Genomic DNA, 13,969 nt, shown 5'->3' with positions numbered 1-13,969 from the left:
CATATGTCAAAGAGAAATGGACAAAGAAAAACCATTATAAGGAAAATTTGCCCTGAAGACTGGACTATAGAGTGTCAGAAGGCTTTTGATGATTTGAAAGCAGATTTCCAAAACACGGTGATGCTAGCACACCCAGACTTTAGCAAGCCTTTTATCCTGTCAACAGATGCATCTATGGATGGACTTGGCGCAGTACTTAGTCAGATGTCGGAATGCGGGAAGAGGGCCTAGCCTATTTCATTTGCTAGCAAGGCTCTAACTAAGTCCCAGTCAAAGTACCCAGCACATCGCCTTGAATTCCTAGCTCTAAAGTGGGCAGTGTGTGACAAGTTTAGCCACTGGTTAAAAGGACACCGCTTCACTGCATGGACTGACAACAACCCCCTCACATACATAATGAGCAAACCAAAGTTGGATGCTTGTGAGCAGAGGTGGGTTGCCAAACTTTCACCGTATGATTTTGACTTGAAATATGTGCCAGGAACACAGAATATACCAGCTGATCTCCTAAGTCGTCAACCATTTGTAAAGACAAGAATCAACAACAGAATCGTAGCAGAACCCTACCAAGATCTGTTGGAAACTTGCCAAACTTTTGATAAGGATGCAGTTCAGGAATCATTTAGACTTTCAGTGAGTGTCCAAGGAGTGGAGCATACGCCACTTCATACAGTCCCTAATTCCTGTTTGATGACAAGTGAAGAAGTTAAAGCAGTAATGCAAAACCACTTGCAACCTGCATATGGTCAAATACGCCACACAGTACTGATACAACCAAAAGTGAATACTCTGATACAGCAAGTATCAATTCCACTTCCAAAGTTCTCCTTAAAGGATCTTCAAACTAAGCAGAGTGAAGATGATGACCTTTCCAGGGCCATATACTTTGTCCAAAGAGGGAGAAGACCATCCCGTAGGGAACGTTCTTATGAATCCCAAAAGACTTTGAGATTGCTAAAGCACTGGGATAAGCTCAAGTTGGACAATGGAATTCTTTACAGAGTTTCAAGGAACAGGTCTGGAATTAAGAGATACCAGTTTGTGGTCCCTTCTTCTCTAAAAAAGGAAGTTCTGAAAGGAATCCATGATGATGCTGGACACCAAGGTCAAGACAGAACAAACTTTCTAGCGCGTGAAAGATTTTTCTGGACTCAGATGGAAGACGATATTAAAACATATGTAAGACAATGTAAGAGATGTGTTGTCAGTAAAACTCTAGAACCAGAAGGAAGAGCGCCTCTTGAATCCATTCTTACTACCCACCCAATGGAACTTGTATGTATTGATTTTTGGTCCGCTGAGGACAGAAATAATGAAAGTGTTGATGTTCTAGTTGTTACAGACCATTTTACAAAAATAGCTCATGCATTCCCATGTTTAAACCAGACAGCCAAGCAAGTAGCCCGTAAACTTTGGGATAATTTCTTCTGTATATATGGATTTCCTGAAAGATTACATTCAGATAGAGGATCAAATTTTGAAAGTGAACTGATCAATGAGCTTCTACAAATTGCTGGAGTAGAAAAATCTCACACAACACCCTATCATCCTATGGGAAATGGTCAAGCAGAACGTTTTAACCGTACTCTAGGAAATATGTTAAGGTCCTTAACTCCGAGAGCAAAAAGTAAATGGCCACAGATGATCCAAACACTGACCTTTGCATACAATTGCACTGTGCATGAAACCACAGGGTATCCACCATTTTTTCTTATGTTTGGACGTACCCCACGGTTGCCTGTAGACATCTTGTTCAGAAGTGTATTAAAGGATGAGACAGTTACAAGCCATGATGAATTTGTTGCATCTATGGAGAAATGTTTGCAGGAAGCAATAAGTATAGCACAGAAACATTCAAGTCAAGAAAAAAAGAGACAGGCCAAGAAATACAACCAAAAAGTAAAAGGCTTTCAAATTCATACTGGTGATCATGTTCTACTTGTAAACAGAAAAGAACGAGGAAAACGTAAACTAGCTGACATTTGGGAGTCTACAGTGTATGAAGTTGTCAAGGCCAATCCAAAAATACACATTTTTCAGATACGTGATCCAAAAACTGGAAAGATCCAAGTAGTGCATCGCAACTTAATACTACCAGTTAATTTTCTGCCTCTAGAGATCCCTGATGAACGTTCATCAGACAATTCTTCTACTGTGTCCAGTTTGGAAGCAGAAGATCATCATGACTCTTTTGGTGAGGATGGAGATACTGAAAGTACCCTGAATTGGGTTTTGCAAAATAAAGAGAGTAGTAGCCCAATAAACAATACAGAGAGAGGAGATTCACTACAGTCATGTAATGATATAAATACAGCACAAACAGAAGGCATTGGAAATGAAGTTTTATTTGACCTACAAGTACCCAATGATTTGTCGGATTCACAGCTTAGTAACCAACAAGGTGACTTTGTTTTCCAGTCAGATAGGCAAAGTGATGTTACTCACGCTTCAAGTGACAAAGAATCTTCCCATTTACCCAGAGTTCCACAAAGTCCAGTAGAAGGTTTAACTCAAACAAGGTCTGGTAGGATTGTAAAGCCAGTGGACAGACTTATTTGCTCAATGAATGCCATAATATCTAGCTGCCAAACTGAAAGTCAGTTGCTAGAAGTACTTAAATTGCTAGGCAATGCCCTTAACAAATAAAGGATAGAACAAACTATCACTCTGCTAGCGCTTTGATAGGAATATGTAAGAGCTTATTTTACAAAAATAAGGCAAGACAAATGGTGTGTGTATGCATAATTTAGTGGCATAAAAACCAGAAATTGATAAGGGGTTTAGTACCATATGTAAATAGTATCTCCTCATTTAAGCATTGTGTAAATGGCACTTTGTGTTACCTACTGTACGAGGGTAGTGCACACCCTCTAAGTAGTTCTTAAATGAACCTTTGCTAAAGGGCTGAGGAAAAGGCTCTATTACCTTATATTGTAAGCACAGATACCTATATAGCTTATTGTAATATAAGAACGCTATGTTATATTATTCCAATTTAATGAGTAGATGTGAATTTTGGTAAGTCTCACAACATACTAGTTTTGATTCAGGTAGTGTAACAAATATTTGGCGAAATTAAGGAGGGGTGAATGTAACACGGTTAACACAGTTAACTTAAATATATAAATGTTCGCCAAATATCTCAGATCTGCAAGAGGTTAAATTCCTGACAGGAAGAATCACTTGGACTATACCAAAATACTGACCAAAAGTGCAGAATATACCTTTGAATGTTTTACTGTTAATTATGTTCTAGTTAAGAAATAAATAGTTCTAACAGAGCAGCTAACTTCTGTGGGAAAGATCATAGCCACACTCTAAACAGAATCTTTACCAGACCATAATCCTTAATGGACTTTCCCTTACCCCCTGTCTATATCCTACCATTTGGTCTGGTCCCTCCTCAGTGCTTTAGTTCCACAGAAGAGGTAAGATGTCTGTTACTGCTCTAATCACCTCAAAAGTTTTATGGTTGATTTTAAGAGTTATTCTTTTGCTGAATCAACTTGTCTTACCTCCAGCTATAGCAGCATTATGCTTTTATCAGGTTAGTAGTTTGTAGCATATTCCCAAAGTGATTAATGGAGACAGGCAGAGCACATGGGATCTAAAATGTCTGCCATGAGAAAACCTGTATGCTGTAATCCTCACAGTTATAAACTGCTTATTGTACTATGCTGAGGTTGTTATATACTAATGTGCTATGTATATTAGCTATGTTGCTTTTCTTTACATTTTCCTGTAATATGTCAGTGGGGATGTATTGAATTAACTGTTCTGTTCCTGAGTGCTTTAGTTCCACAGAAGAGGTGGGCTGGTGGCCTGTGATGTACCTGAAATTGGCAGTGTTCTTACTGTTTTACAGGTCCCCAGCAGACAGTGCCAATCAATAAAGCATTGTAAAGTTATGATATCTCTGCCTGTGTTCGAGTCCTTATGCCTGTTGCAGTAACAACCCCTACACTGGTGGAGTGTGTGGAATAGAGGGCCACGTGGGTCGGTGTGACAGAAACAGAGGGTTACATATGTTTCAGAAAAATAAAAAAGAGGAACCCTTTTACCACAGAGAAAAGGAAAAAGATCTCAGTGGTTACCACTGGGGGCTGAGAACCGTCAGAAGGGCAGTACTTAAAAATTCAAATAGAAAAGTACCCCGTTAGTAACACCTAATTTTGTATCAAGTAATAGATTACTTCACTACTATACAAGTAGTAGTAACAATACTTAAAGGGCATGTAAAATCTAAAACAGAATAAGGCTAGAAATGCTGTATTTTGTATACTAAATATAAACATGAACTTACTGCACCACAAGCCTAATCAAACAAATAATTTATGCTTTCAAAGTTGGCCACAGGAGGTCACCATCTTATAACTTTGTTATACATCTTTGTAAGACCAAGACTGTGCACATGCTCAGTGTGGTCTGGGCTGCTTAGGGATCATCATAAACAAAGCTGCTTGAGTTCTGCATGGCTGGGAAGTAAGGCGGGGGCTCCCCCTGCTGTTCATAAGTATGATTGTTTCCCTGCTCAGCAGTTAGGGACCGTCTGACAATTCCTATGCTCAGCAGTAAATGAAGGGAAAATTTCACTGCATACAGTCAGGTTTCTTATAAAAACGGTACACATTTTTAAATTAAAGTATATTGGAGATAGGTTTCTTTTTCATTAAAGAAAGTAAAAATGGGATTTTATTTTTTTTGCCTTTACATGCCCTTTAAATTAAATTAAAGTGCAGTAAGTGCTGGTAATTTAACTCATCAACAATTTTATTTAAAACCAATCAATTCCCAGATCAATTAATTCCCAGGCCAATTCTTAAATCAATTGAATATAAATAAAAAGTGCTGTTTAGTGCGTATATCAAATGAAAGTTGCCAATTAAAAAATTAACAATCAATTCATTCAAAATTCATGATTAAGCTCAGGTGTGATAAGCTGCCTGATCGTTTTACTAAGACTGGGACACCACAAAGAGGAAGGCAGGACAGTGTAACCGAGACTGTGGCCTTAAAATTAACTCACCCTGATCTTGTAGGAAGGCTATGCTATACCTAAAAAGCCACAAATCATCGGCCCCTTAGAATGTACGGAAGAGTATTGTAGGATAAAAGATAGACAGTAGCAACAATGGATGAACCCAACCCACTCGTAGTAACCCAAAGATAAAATTTGTTTAAAATCAGAGAAAATCACCAATGCACGCTTCGCTTAATAGCTTTATCAAGGCTTGATAAAGCTATTAAGCGAAATGCGCATTGGCGAGTCGCTATTTTCTACGAGTGGTTTGGATTCATCCATTGTTGCTACTGTCTATCTTTTATCTATCTTTTATCCTGCAATACTCTTCCTTACATTCTTAATTAATAATTAACAATAATTAATTGGCACTTTCAAATTAATTGTGGACATCCTTAACACAATTACCCGCGCTGCTGTGCGGGCAGCACGGGTAACCCAGCTGGGTACCCAACAAATGTTTGATACCTCCCACCTACCCTTGTTGTTCTTACAATTTTTTAATTTTTTGGAGAAGATTCGGCACCGGAGTGACTTCAATTCTGGACAAATGTGACCTCACCTCCGGCTTTGCGTGTCCCTCGGGTCAGAAGGTTAGTTGGCCTATTGCGGATCGGGTAGTGGGAACATGCGGCTCAAATTGTGGGTTGTGAGTTTGGGTTGCGGGTACGGGTCGGGTACAGGTTTCAGAAAATAAACCCACGTTACTCTATTCACTATAACTGACAAAGATCATAGGCCTTTACAAGTGTTCCAAGCACCCAATTTGGTAACAACTGTTCTATAGGCTAAAGCTCCTACTTGACATAGGCCGCGCCAAGTCATGTACCTTCCTTCTCTATGCATTATAAGCCTTTTTTATACACTCAATTCGGAATACTCTTTTGGGTTGAAAAGGCTGCAACCACTTTTACATGAATTTATGCTTAGCGAAACACCATAAACGTTAGAGTAAAACCTGTCCAACTGGATCCACTTAAATTGCTGCTAAAGGCGGCTTTTGTGGAGATCATCTGTTGTCCATCATGTCAAAAACCCTGATGCTAGCCCTCTTGTACTTAACCACTCCTTAACCGCTCCCTGTATTCCAGAAAAATTTAAATAGGGTGGTTTCCAGGATTCGCTGTTTTATACAGTTTTTTAAAATTAAAGGGGAATGTGTACAAGCAGAGGAACTGTTGGAGAACATGTGTGATACCTGTATCTCACAGAGTTCCATTTAGGTTAGGTCATTTGAAAGAAAGGACTCTGATTTATGGTGTAATCAAATAGCTAAATATTTGTGTCCATCTGTAGAGTATTGAAGGACAAACAATTACCATTGTGTGTCTACAGCTTGACAGAAAAACAATGCACTTATAAACCTACACATTTCACATTAAAAATACATTACTCTACTCTAAGGTCAACAGTTAGATGACTCCTTAAGCACAACCGAAAAAACATAACTCAAAAATTAATTAACAAATGTCAGCAGCAGAACTTTCCATATATACCTTTTGTCTCTTCCTCCCTTAATAATATTGAATTTGCTAAATCTAACATAGAAGAAAGGAAAGCCATAGGTTGTCATTATTTATCTTTCTAGTGAAGGACAAAAGACAATAGAGAGTTATTTCATAATCACAACAATGTAGGCCTCAGGTTAGTGTAACAGATACAGGTATGGGACCTGTTATCTGGAATGCTTGGGACCTTGATTTTTCCAGATAAGGGATCTTTCTGTTATTTGGATCTTCATACCTTAAGTCTACTAGAAAATTATGTAAATATTAAATAATAGGCTGTTTTTGCTTTAAATAAGGATTAATTATATCTTAGTTTGGATCAAGTACAAGGTGCTATTTTATTATTATAGAAAAAATTAAATAATTTTTTTAAAAAATTGCATTATTTGAATTTAATGCAGTCTATAGGAGATGGCCTTTCCATAATTCTGAGCTTTCTGGATAAAAGATTTCCGGATAATGGATCCTGAACATATAACGAGAGTAGCCTAAAAGACTTTTCTGAATGTCCACCCTAGGAAATTTTGGTAGTGATGGTCTTAAATTGCAAATGTTGTAATTTAAATTACGAGTTGTATTGCCAACATTCCTTCTGTTCAAGGTGAATTAAAGTGGCTACATAAAGGTAGGTTTAAGTCAAATGCACATGGAGCTAAACTGTTGGATATTTATGACCTGGAATGTAGCACAGTGGGTGGGCCAAACAAGGCTTGCAATAGAATTTCCTAAAATGATATCTTTGTAGCAATTATGTTTCATTTTTTAAAAACTAACCTTGGTAACTTTTGGAGAACCTAAATACTCTCTTCAGATTATATTAAGATTCAATTTTAAAATATGAGATAGATGTGTTTTTCTGATGGGCCAAACATTACCCAACAGGAGACACAATGCAGTGACATGTACCATACGGCTGTTAAACTTTTGTCTATGAAGTGATAATATATCTGTTTCTTTCATTCATTTTCTGATTTTACATTTAGCTGAGAAGCCTGCCCTGTTTCCTTCCCTTAGTGCAGGGTTATGTCCTTGGCCCCATCAAAATACACAGGAGTTTTAAACTCCTGCAATAACCTAGGACTGAAATGTTCTCCCAACTGTCAGCAGATAAATAATTAAACTAAAACAACAGAGTCACAGAAACAGTATAAAAATTGCTAATATTTTGCAATCTAGAAAAACCTAGATGAAACCTGCGACCACTCTTTTAAATGACCTGCTATAAAGATAGCGATGGCGTTGAATTCATGGTATAACTGCTGCTTTGCAAGATAATGTATTCGAGCAACACAAAATACACTCAATTTAGGCACAATTGACCCTTGGTTTTCTATTTTTTAGACTTGTAACTCCCTTTTTACCATCACTTCTAATATGTGTGGTAAATGTTGGATTTGTTGAAGCAGAAGTCCTGGATTTAGTTGCTATGTGATTGTTATCAGCCCTGCTGAATTCAGCCATCTTTTATCTGCTGTCTAATCAAACAATAGCTGCTCCCATAATTTTCAGCCAAATGCTAAACATAACTGAATCCAACACATTCCTCTCATCCACTGTTCCAAGTCATTTCACTTGACTGTAAATGCAACCTGAACTTCATCTCAACAAAAACAAACAACTCAATCCAGTGTCAATCCAGAGCAGGCAATGCAACAGTAGAGAGAAATGTAAGACTCAAACATAGTGATTAGGTGAATAAAGATAACCATGGAATTTCGGAGCTGTGCTGACCTTTACAGAATAATAGGCAATATATATTTTGTGTATTTAGATTATTATTTTTTTAACAATCTAGATAATATATCAAAATTTTCCTAAAGCAAGATGTCCCCAATAACACAAGGCAAGGTAAGAGAACTGGCTAAAAGATAGACTACAAAGAGTGGTGGTAAATGGAACATTTTCTAATTGGACCAGTGTTGTTAGTGGAGTACCGCAGGGCTCTGTACTAGGTCCCTTGCTTTTCAACTTGTTTATTAATGACCTGGAGGTGGCCATTGAAAGTACTGTTTCTATTTTTGCAGATGATACTAAATTGTGCAGAACTATAGGTTCCATGCAGGATGCTGCCACTTTGCAAAGTGATTTGTCTAAACTGGAAAACTGGGCAGCAAACTGGAAAATGAGGTTCAATGTTGATAAATGCAGGTTATGCACTTTGGCAAAAATAATATAAATGCAAGTTATACACTAAATGGCAGTGTGTTGGGAGTTTCCTTAACTGAGAAGGATCTAGGGGTTTTTGTAGATAACAAGTTGTCTAATTCTGGGCAGTGTCATTCTGTGGCTACTAAAGCAAATAAAGTTCTGTCTTGTATAAAAAAGGCCATTAACTCAAGGGATGAAAACATAATTTTGCCTCTTTATAGGTCCCTGGTGAGGCCTCATCTGGAGTATGGGGGCAGTTTTGGACTCCAGTCCTTAAAGGGGAAGGAAACCTAGTCGGCGCAAACCCCCCACCCCCCCTCCCGTTTGTTGCCCACCCTCCCTCCTACCCCCTGGCCTACCCGTCCCGCTGGGCAAATGCCCCTAACTTGTTACTTACCCTTCTGCGCAGGTCCAGTCCAGGGAGTTCACAGACGACATCTTCTTCCACGCGGTCTTCTTCCTGCTTTGAACGGCGCATGCGCAGTAGGATCAGTTCGCCAGTACGATCTACTGCGCATGCGCGTGACTTTTGGCGCATGCGCAGTAGATCCGTACCGGCGAAATGATCCTACTGCACATGCGCCAAAACGCCGTTCACAGCAGGAAGAAGATCGCGTGGAAGAAGATGTCGTCTGTGAACTCCCTGGACTGGACCTGCGCAGAAGGGTAAGTAACAAGTTAGGGGCATTTGCCCAGCGGGACGGGTAGGCCAGGGGGTAGAAGGGAGGGTGGGCAACAAACGGGAGGGGGGGTGGGGGGTTTGCGCTGACTAGGTTTCCTTCCCCTTTAAGAGGGATATAAATGAGCTGGAGAGAGTGCAGAGACTAAGTGCAACTAAATTGGTTAGAGGGTTTAAAGGGTAGACTGTTAAGGGTGGGGTTGTTTACTCTGGGAAAAAAGGCGCTTGCGAGGGGACATGATTAGACTTTACAAGTACATTAGAGGACATTATAGACAAATAGCAGGGGACCTTTTTACCCATAAAGTGGATCACCGTACCAGAGGCCACCCCTTTAGACTAGAAGAAAAGAACTTTCATTTGAAGCAACGTAGGGGGTTCTTCACAGTCAGGACAGTGAGGTTGTGGAATGCACTGCCGGGTGATGTTGTGATGCTGATTCTGTTAATGACTTTAAAGGAGAAGGAAAGTTGTTAACACTTGGGGGTGCTAAAAGTTAGGCACCCCCAAGTGAATGTATTTACTTACCTGAAATCCCGAGCTGGTGCTCCTATTATCACCGGCCCAGGGTTATACCAGCGAGCACCACGGATCGCTCCTCTTCCGGCTTCTTCTTTCTTCGCGCGGCTGAGCATGCGCATTAGAGTGAAAAGACGAACTATAACTAAAAAGTCGACTTTTTCATTCAACTGTGCATGCGTCTACCCTGGGAAATTTGAAGAAAGAAGAAGCAGGAAGAGATAAACCATTAGCCTGGTTTTGCCACCAATAAGGATTAATTATATTCTAGTTTGGATAAAGTACAAGGTACTGTTTTATCATTACAGAGAAAAAGGAAATCAGGTTTACAAATTCACATGACATGGGGCAGCTGGGAAATTGACAATATATCTAGCCCCATGTCAGATTTCAAAATTGAATATAAAAAAATCTGCTTGCTTTTTTGAGAAATGGATTTCAGTGCAGAATTCAGCTGGAGTAGCACTACTAACTAGTGATGGGCGAATTTGCGCGAAAATTTCACGAAACGGCGCCGGCGTCTCGTTTTTGACGCCGGCGCCCGTTTTTGACACCGGCGCCCGTTTTTGCCGCTAATTTTCGAGGGCGTTTCGCGAATTTATTCGCTGGCGGCGAAACGCGCAAATTCGCCACGAATTCGCGCCTGGCGAATAAATTCGCCCATCACTACTACTAACTGATGTGTTTTGAAAAAAACATGTTTACGATGACATGATCCCTTTAAGAGCAGCATTTTGATACCATTGAAAAGTACACACCCTTTGTGCAAACACACCCTTTGCACTTCTGTATAGTTGCTTTGATGCCATTGCACCCAGAATCAGATTGGCTTGTCAGGGTACCGGAATGTTTCCCGGTGGGCCTTGACCTTACTGGGTCTTTAATTCTTTTCTGCCCTTTCCATGTGCTACTGTACTTGTGTTTCATTCCCAGTAATGATAAAGATAAGAAAGTTTAGGAGTCTGTGATGGGTTCAGGGAGACCGGCCCGACCCACGGGTAAATCCGTGGTCCCCTTAGGTATCGGGCCGACCAGCACATCACTAGTATATGTGTATCGCTCTGTGCAATAGCAATAATGCAACAAACTGTGTCTTCTACGTAATATTAATCAGTTATTTTTGAACAATAAACCTCTCAAAAATGGGGATACCAGGATTTTTCTCAATAAGAATAAAATGTTTTAATGTCAAATCCAAATTCTACTAAAAAAGGGTCGGTTTCAGACTAATCCTGAATTGAACTGGGTATTCAGGGTGTCCCTAAACTCACTTTATGACCATATAAAGGTACAAGTCTGAATGGCAAGTGCTTTGGTACAGGTCAAGGAGAAAAGGTATGGGATCCATTATCCAGAAACCCATTATCCAGAATGGTTCAAATTACGGAAAGGCCGTCTCCAATAGAATCCATTATAATCAAATAATCCAAATTTTTAAAAATGATTTACTTTTTCCTTGTACAGGTAATAATAAAACAGTAGCTTGCACTTGATCCAAACTAAGAGATAATTAATCCTTATTGGAAGCAAAGCCAACCTATTGGGTTTATTTAATGTTTACATGATTTTCTAGTAGACTTAAGGTATGGAGATCCAAATTAAAGAAAGATCCATTATCTGGAAATCCCCAGGTCCTGAGCAGTCTGGATAACAGGTCCCATACCTGTATATACAGTATATACACATATTGTAGATATATTTTGTGTAAATATCTGATATATAAAAAATATACAATCCTGAAAAAGCGTGCCGCAGTTTAGATAAGTATTAGAAAGCATATCGAATCACATTGCCAACAAGAACTGAAAAAAAAAAAAAAGATTGTTCCCTGGGAGACATCTCGTTACTGGAATATAAACGAAACAGTGAGTTCTTCTGAAATATGCAATAGCTTAATGTACCTCGCTGTGAAAGGAATGTACAATTCATAAATTGTGTTCTTGTTAAAATAAGAAGAAGAACAATGCTGGCATGGAAAGAAAATAAACAAATATTCTGACGAATATATTTTACTTTGTAGTTTATGAAGATAAATCCTGATGACCAAAGAAGTAGCTGCTTTTTTTTTAATAACCTTTTCCAGCATTAACCAAAAAATAAAGTAATTCCCTTGCTTTAGTCTTAGCCTCTAATAAAATCTCTCTCCTCTTAAGATCGTCAGCCCAGGGAATGAATAAATATATATTGGAGTATAATTCTTCAGATGTGAATTCTTTATTCCCTGTTCTGCCAGCTGAGTTGGGCGTAACTATAGAGAAAGCAGACCCTGCGGCTGCAGGGGGGCCCAGGAGGTATAAGGGGCCCCATGAGGCCCTAATTAATGAGCAATTGCAATAAAACAGGATATCTGGACATCTGGATATGGTGGTGGCCCTAAAATTAATTTGTTGTGGGGCCCAGAAACATCTTATTCTCTTCTAATTATTCAGTTTAATTATTTGCCTTTTTCTTTTGACTCACCCAGTTTTCAAATAGGGGTCACTAACCCCATCTAAAAACAAATGCTCCGTAAGGCTACACATGGGGGGACCTTATTTATCAGAGTTTATACGTAAAAAATAAGTCTGACCAAACTAGAATCCACTATTGAAACTTATTCATTAATAAAAAAGAATTTAATCGGATCAGGGACAAACACTAGTGATGGGCGAATGTATTCAGCAGGCGTAAATTCGCGGCTAACAACCACGTTTCGCTGCAGTCAAATAAATCTGCTGATTTGCCACGAAAATTCCCCGGTGTCAACGTTTTCTGGACTCTGGCATCAACTTTGTTGCAAATATTTCGCCAGTTTCACGAATTTCATGAAAAGTGAAACGGGACATCACTAACAAACACAAAGAAATCGAGCAATTTTTTCCAGAATCGTTCAATTTTTTGGGGATTTTTCCCGAAAAGCCATATTTTTCCGATTTTTGCCTAGCATACTAACAGGTGGACCATCTCTTTATGTGTAATAATATTTCTTTTGTCCATGGTTTCCAAAGAATTATTGTCTGTGGTAGTCACCATGTTATGGACACTGAATTGTGGAAATATGTGTAATTTTGGTGCCTTATTTAGAGGGTGTTTTGGCGTGACCTATACAAGGATATTAAGAAATGTTAGTAAGGTTCTAATGAGTTTAAACCAAAATAGAACCTAGGACTTCCTGTTCCAACTGTAACATTAATTTCAGCAGAGTCACCAGAGGTGTTTGTTTTTTTGATTATCTGGATTTTGTGATTACCTATTATTTGTGATGATTGCTAGACTGCCGTATCTGCTCCCTGTGGCCACAATAACCACTCACCAACAAAGACATTGCAGCATAATGTGAATATCTGACCAGTGGAACTGCTTGTTGGGCTTACAGTTGCTTGTACTCAAGTTGAGCCTTTAATTTGTACATGAACTGTAGAGTCTGTATGCCATTACTTTTTATCTCTTCTCTTATCCTTTATATCAGTTTATTATATGAGTATTATCAATTCTCTGAAAAAGGCATTAGGTCTTTTTTTTTTGGCATCATGGGATTTACTGCAAATATGTCTGTAGGGATGTGAAAATCTTAGACACCCTTACACTTTACAGACAGGCACATCCCTAGTAATATGGACACCTCAGTGGGTCCTTATGGGGACCTTGTGCTTATGTAACCCCTGTAATTCACACAGTGTACACCAGATGGCACTGTGCCAGAGTATAAAAGGTTTAGGAACCATGTGTTCTGGGTCCATTGCTTTAGCCCAACCAAGCAGGCTGGAAGGGAATGGGTAGTGCTGACCCTAGGCGCCTTGGACCTAGTAATTAGACAGCTATACTCGTTTATAGATCACTCTAGGAGTGATAGAGAGGTTATTTAGTTGAGCAGCTCAAGGCTCCGCCGAGGAGATTAGCCGAGGAGATTAGTATTACTGACCCAGAGTAAGGAACCAAGTGTTGAGATAGGGATGTCAGGAGTTCCCCTAGTCTGCCACTGGAAGATATCCTGAAAACTGGGCAATACCCATCACATGCTGTCAACTTACTCTCTGCTGTATATTCCCTAGCCTGTGGGGATTCAGCCTATACGTGCTGTGAGTATATGCTTCATTTATGCTGCTGTGTATGTTC

General features: G+C 39.3%; 1 long non-coding RNA gene across 1 annotated transcript; it reads left to right on the top strand.

Moving 5' to 3' along the window:
• The first annotated feature begins 2,739 nt into the window (after window positions 1-2,739).
• Window positions 2,740-13,568, top strand: LOC121399537. Its single transcript, XR_005965126.1, has 4 exons — window positions 2,740-3,428; window positions 3,866-4,027; window positions 5,120-5,122; window positions 13,556-13,568. It is a non-coding gene; the product is annotated as an uncharacterized LOC121399537 (long non-coding RNA).
• Window positions 13,569-13,969: the final 401 nt, after the last annotated feature.

The sequence above is a fragment of the Xenopus laevis genome, chromosome 1S, assembly GCF_017654675.1.
Source record: "Xenopus laevis strain J_2021 chromosome 1S, Xenopus_laevis_v10.1, whole genome shotgun sequence".
In the NCBI taxonomy this organism is placed as follows: Eukaryota; Metazoa; Chordata; class Amphibia; order Anura; family Pipidae; genus Xenopus; species Xenopus laevis.
Note: the sequence above shows the minus strand (reverse complement) of the source record. Positions and strands in the feature narration are given on the sequence as shown.